Consider the following 6,033-nt stretch of genomic DNA (forward strand, 5'->3'; position numbering starts at 1 on the left):
TGTGGAGTGAGGTAATTGACGAGAACCTAAACAACTGCACTCTAACTGAAACTGTCAATTAACTGTCAACTGGAACTAGTAACCATTAACCTCTCACAGTATCTATTGTGGGTCACCACATTACTTAAATAAATGCACATAAATGCATTTAGTCAGACATATCAGATTATCTCACTTTTACATACTTTAATCAGTCAAACACTATGTTATGCCACCGGCTGCAGCGCAAAGCAGGGGGTCCACATGGAGGAGATACAGAAAGAGCAAACCTGATGAACCAATTCTTCAGCAGGTTCGACCACCCCATCCCGTTAACACCTCAGGTCACCATACCCCCTTCTGCTGCTGCTGTCTCTCTCGCTCCCTCAGGAGCCACAGAGGAGCTGGTTGTCCCACCCACTATTACAGCAGCCCAGGTGTGTGGAGAGCTAATGAGGCTACGTCCCAGCAAAGCAGCAGGTCCAGATGGAATATCCCCTCAACTTCGAAGGCCTGTGCGTTGGAGCTGGGACTCCCCACACATCTTCAACCGAGCGGAACAGGGGAGGTCCAGACAGTGGAAGACATCCTGCATCATCCCAATCCCAAAGAAACCACATCTTGGTGAGCTAAATGACTTCAGACCGGTCACCCTGACATCACATGTGATGAAGACCATGGAACGGCTGCTGCTACACCACCTGAGGCCACAGGTCCTCCACGCCCTTGACCCACTGCAGTTTGCCTACCAGGAGAAGGTGGGAGTAGAGGATGCCATTGTGTACCTGATGCACAGATCCCTTTCTCACCTGGATAGGAGAAACAGTGCTGTGAGAATTACATTTCTGGACTTTTCCAGCGCCTTCAGTACCATCCAGCCTCGACTTCTGCAATACAAACTAGCAGACATGGGAGTAGACTCACATCTGGTGGCATGGATAATGGACTACCTAACAGACAGACCCATGTATGTGCGACTGAGGGACTGCAGGTCTGACACTGTGGTCAGTAGCACGGGAGCGCTGCAAGGGACCGTGCTCTCTCCGGTCCTGTTCACCCTGTACACGTCAGACTTCAAATACAACTCGGAGTCCTGTCACGTGCAAAAGTCGACAGACGACACGGCTATTGTGGGCTGTATCAGGAATGACCAGGAGGGAGAGTACAAGAAACTCATTCAGGACTTTGTCACATGGTGTGACTCCAACCACCTGCGCCTCAACACCACCAAGACCAAGGAGATGGTGGTGGACCTCAGAAGGCCCAGGGCCCACCCAGAACCTGTGACCATCAACAGTGACTGTGTGGAGTTGGTACAGACACACAAATACCTGGGAGTACACCTGGATGATAGGCTGGACTGGACTGCCAACACAGATGCCCTGTGCAGAAGAGGTCAGAGCCGATTATACTTCCTCAGAAGGCAGTAGTGTGCTGGGGAGGCAGCATTAAGAAGAAGGATGCCTCCCGTCTGGACAAACTGGTGAGGAAGGCGGGCTCTGTGTTGGGCACAGAGCTGGACAGACTGACATCTGTGGCAGAGCAAAGGGCGCTGAACAGGCTCCTGTCAATCATGGACAATCCACTGCATCCACTGCACAGGACCATCTACAGGCAGAGGAGCAGCTTCAGAGACAGGCTGCTGTCACTGTCGTGTTCCACTGAAAGACTGAGGAGATCGTTCCTCCCCCACGCCATCAGGCTCTTCAACTCCACCCAGGGGAGGAAAACTCTAAACTCCAATATGTCTGCCCTTTAGTTAACTATACCACCTGACGCAGTGCACCCTGCATTATTGGACCACTGACTGACTGACACTACTTATGCACCTTAGGCCTTTCAAGCACTGGATTTGACCATGCACCTTAGGACACTAGCCCCATGCTCGTTATTTAGCTATTTATTCTACTTTATTCTATTAGTTCTTCTAAATTGACCTCCTCTTGTTATTACTATTATTATTATTATTATTATTATTATTATTATTATTATTATTATTATTCAGTTTGTGGATACTGCTGGAAACTGTGAGTTTCCCCTTGGGGATGAATAAAGTATCTATCTATCTATCTATCTATCTATCTATCTATCTATCTATCTATCTATCTATCTATCTATCTATCTATCTATCTATCTATCGTTATCTCTACATTTAACATTAAAAGCTTCAGGAAAAACAAGCGCTTTCATTTATAGCCGGTGTTTCGGTTTAACTGGTGACCGTGTTAACGGGTGACTTTCTCACATTTTAAGATACGTTAAGTTACGAGAGGTTAATACGTCTTCTGAACACAACTGAACTTACATAAATGGTTAGATACTTAGATATTAAAGACAGATGAAAAATTATTAAACTATAAAGCACTTTTTAGGAGAACGCCTAACGTTACGTGAAAGTCACCAGTTAAACCGAAACACCAGCTAGCAAAGCAACTAACTGGCGAATCACCTGGCTAGCTGGCAAACTAGCCTGGCGAACTCAATAAACATGACCACATGCCCATGGGCATAATGAACTTGTTTCAGATTTCTACTGGCATCTCCATAACCTGGGCTTATTGTTGCATGATTAGCTAATTATTACATGACATATACCACATCGGGTGAAAAGATGTGTTTTAATTAATTCTGATTAATCAGCTTCTAATCTAGACCAACAAAGCAAAGATCCTGGACTCAGAAGTGCTATTAGGGATGTGCTGAATGTAGGCCAGTGGACTCATGTTTGAGAAGTTGACACAGTAAGCAGCAGAGCTGACGAGCAGACAGACATCCCCCCCCCCCCGCTCTTAAAACCACTGAGACAGCAAACCAAAGGGACTGTGTCCAGGTTTAACTGTTCATTAACTGTTGCATGCAGTCCAGCAGGGATCTAATTTTAATACCAATACAAGGTAAATGGCATCCCTCCACATTAAACCAGTTAACCACAGAGAAAGTGCTTATGCTTTCAAATGAATGATTCAAGTTTTTTATTTCATCTTCCATTCAAATGCCTCCAAGTGATGCAAAAGCATTGCTAGTATATCTGAGCACTGATCTGCTGCTTTGTCTTGACGTGCCAGTCCATACCCTTTACCAATGGAAATCCAACAGCTCTCAGTAATTATTTTATATAAAACTTTATATATGTATATATCTATTTTCTAAAAACAGCCCTGAAACTGAAATTCTTCGTTTCTTCATTTTGCTTCAAAAATCACCATATAATAGACTACAGTGTATAGAACAAGTTTCACACAGAAACATCCACACAGCGTGGATCTGTGCAGGGCAGACTGTAAAATTGGACAATTTATCACTCGAGTCACAGGGAAATAGAAAATCAGACTCAACAACACAGCAGTGACTGATTCAGGGAGGATTTATTTCTGTAGTGGAGGTGGGGTGATTTTCTCATTGCCTGCCCTGGTCAGTGATTTTAATCCTTTCCAAAGTGCACATGTGGGTAATTTCACTTTCATTTCAAAATTCACTCACTTTTCACAGTCTTGATCGGTGTGACAGCTTGGTAACATTAACTTTTAGTAAAGGGGGAAGGTATTGTTGAAGTCATGTGTGGATGGTACAAGTAGGAGTTTTGTGTATTCTCACTGAGAATGACTTGTCAATCACAAGGTAGCCACGCCCAAAAGCTTTATCATCTGGTTTTTTGCCATTTTGCCAAAAGACTGAATATTATCAGACTTTACTCTGCATATTTATTGATTTTCATAAAATAAGCACACACACAAAAACCAGCACAATGCCAACTTCCAGGTTGGCCTAGAAAATGACATCATCTCTGCAGCACTCACGAACAGCTAGGCTACCTGCACTAATGCTAATGCTGGCTGAGCAGGAACGACAGAGGGAGAGAGAGGTTTAGAGTTTAGAATCATAATATGCTTAGCCTATATACTGAAGAGAGTCAGTCTGTTGTTGAGTCACATTGTGTGTGAACAAGTAAACATTACCGTTTCTATTAACGTCACAATAAACTAGAACACCTGAAAGAAACTGTAGGCCGCAAAGATGGCAACAGCTGTAGGCTCTAAATGCTTACAAGACATAGCCTGCACAATAAGAATGACTAAATGTCACTGACTAGAACTAAATTATATGTCTTTAGTGTTTGAATGTGACAAATGACTAAAACTAATGTAGGCTACATTTTTGTTATAGCCACATTTTAGACCACTTACAGGCTAGATAAAATTGTCTGAAGATTTGGAAATAAAACTTATGTATTGATTTCTAATGCCCCCTTTGGTATTTCTATTCAATGCTTTAATGAGCTACGATAATGTAATACTTTTGAGTTAAAATATTAAAAAGCTTTTCCAAGCAAATATTGTTAAATGTGATTGTTTGGGATTAAATCAGCATATATTTCTGCCACCCTTTAAAGTCTCCATGCCACCCTCTTGCCACCCCATGAATATTTCTCTAGATCCGCCCCTGTACACTCGAAAAATACACATCTGCATTAACAGCAACACAACACACTGTATCTGTGCTGTAGTGTGTGTGTGTGTGTGTGTGTGTGTGTGTGTGTGTGTGTAAGCTCCATTTCCATGTCAAGCGCTTCTCCACATTCATCATTAACCTATTTATAACATTGACGTCATGACGCGTCAGCATGTTTGAGTGTGCCTATGTGCATGTGTGTCTGAGTGATGAGGCAGATGTGACACTGTACTGCCTATACATCCACACAAATACAACTCAAACATATTCTCCATAAAAGACAGGACACTGGTGCATCATTCAGCAGTGAAAGCTCTTCTGTGCATTCCACTGAACCAGCAGGAGCAGTGTTAGATCACTGTAACACAATTTGAATGCATTGCTGAGTGGAACTACAGTAATTGCCCAGGGTCTCAATGGAGAGAGCCCTCAAGATGACTCTAATGTTATTATCTACACGCGACACCACACATTGACGTCAATCGGCTGCTTGGTCGAATAGAGTACTTCAGGAATGAGTCCAAAAACCCGAAACTGAGTTAATATTTTAGCAACTCTGGTTCCGTCGCCTCGAAGTCAACGGGTTTTTTGAATGGGTTTTTGGTTAAATGAGATCTGTGGTCAATATTCACATTTTGTTCTACAACAGAAAATATGTCAGTGAATACACTACCTGAGAGTTTCAAAGCTTTAAAATGTCTTAAAAAGGTAACAAGTGGTCAAATGAGAATACAGAGGCGACATTAAACATCTGCATGCCAAACACAGAGGTCTTTTCACTCATTAGTCCTCCTTTACAGCCTCGTTGTGTTTACTGTATACTGTATACATGCTCTTGCTCACGATTCTAACTCAAACTTTCTGAATTGTAGATTTAAATTAGATTTAATTACACGTTGGCAGTTAGAGGGGGTGATGATGAAGGCCTGAATGCAACCATGTGTAGTTTTTTTATAGCCTAATATTAGCTTTTGCTTCAACAATTATAAAAGTGTTGTTAGGAACTCATTAGGAAAATGTTTACTGAGCTCATAAATCAAGTGAGAAGTCAGATTTTTTTTTGCCATTTTGCCACAAGACTCAATACTATTGGACCTCACTCTGTATATTTATTGATTTTCATATTTCTCCACAATAAATAAAGTCACAAAAAGAGAAACAAAACACGTGTATAAATAGAATTGTAGCGGTGGCGCCCCTGCTTTGCAACCCCTGCCCCTTCCACATACAAACACTGAAGTGTCTGGGAGTGGATGTGTATGAACATGATCTGCATCTTAACAAACAGATTTAGGATATCTTTCATTAGGCTGAATTCATTATAATTTTTGAAAACTTCCAATAAACAGATGATGGCAGATGAAAAGCCTGAAAGAGACGAAGATAATCTTGATGTCTGCATGAAACTCTGGGAACCCTGAGCAGCTCCCTCAGCAACAGACTGCTGCACCCACAGAGCAAGAAGAAGCACTACCGCAGGTCCATCATCCCAGCAGCAATCAGACTTTATAACTCAGCAACAATACCATAGTCATTTTTTATACTATAGTCACTTAATTTTGCTTGCCCTACCTGTAAAGTCCTCATAAGTATGTATATATACAT

This window comes from Dicentrarchus labrax, unplaced genomic scaffold (assembly GCF_905237075.1).
Source record: "Dicentrarchus labrax unplaced genomic scaffold, dlabrax2021, whole genome shotgun sequence".
Taxonomy (NCBI): Eukaryota; Metazoa; Chordata; class Actinopteri; family Moronidae; genus Dicentrarchus; species Dicentrarchus labrax.